The sequence below is a fragment of the Pteropus vampyrus genome, unplaced genomic scaffold (assembly GCF_000151845.1).
Source record: "Pteropus vampyrus isolate Shadow unplaced genomic scaffold, Pvam_2.0 Scaffold534, whole genome shotgun sequence".
NCBI classification, from domain to species: Eukaryota; Metazoa; Chordata; class Mammalia; order Chiroptera; family Pteropodidae; genus Pteropus; species Pteropus vampyrus.
The window spans coordinates 376,995-377,725 of record NW_011889315.1 but is presented as its reverse complement, the minus strand read 5'-3'; positions in this window follow the sequence as shown (position 1 = coordinate 377,725).

The window sequence follows — 731 nt, the reverse complement described above, 5'->3', positions numbered from 1 at the left end:
GCTCTGGGATGCCACAGGAGCTTGGTACCACGTGGAGCATCATCGCTGCTCTCTCATCTTTTTGTGGTTCCTGACCTTTGAAGAAGTGCCCTGGAAGCAGCACGCAAGGTTCTTTCCTGCTGGGCGACTACTCCCTTGGTTGTGTGTTCCTTCATTTCTGCTTCTTGTCTCTGTCCGTTTCGTTGTTTGTCATAGGAAAGAGATTTCATGAGAACAGGGATCTAATCCCCTGGGGACAATCAATCTTTGATTGACAAGCAAAATTTTCAAGAAAACATATTACTATCTCAGAGATCGTAAAGTCAACATTGGCCATCGGAGCAGGTGCTTTAAAACATCTTACTGTTTGTCTTGCTGCTACCGGACAAGTTATTTCAAAGAATTTCTTAACTCTCTTACAAGGGGAAGTAGACTTTGCAAAACCTTATCAGCAATTTCCAAGATGTTTAGACACATAACAGGGATATGAACCCAGCCCATACCTGCCGGAGAAGAAACTAACCAAAGGAGAAAAGTGGGGAAAGAAGCCTTTCATAAAAGAGAACAGGCTGCCAAAAAGGTCGCCTTGCATAAGGAGCCTTTTAAGGTCCTTAAAGATCGTTGACCAAGGACAATACGAATCTTAAACGTCTGCTATAGAGAAGCTTGAAAAGGCGTAGCCATCTGAATGATGAACTGCACTTATTCCAACTGTTATCAGCTAATGGGTTTTGCCTCATGGTCCCTGTCTC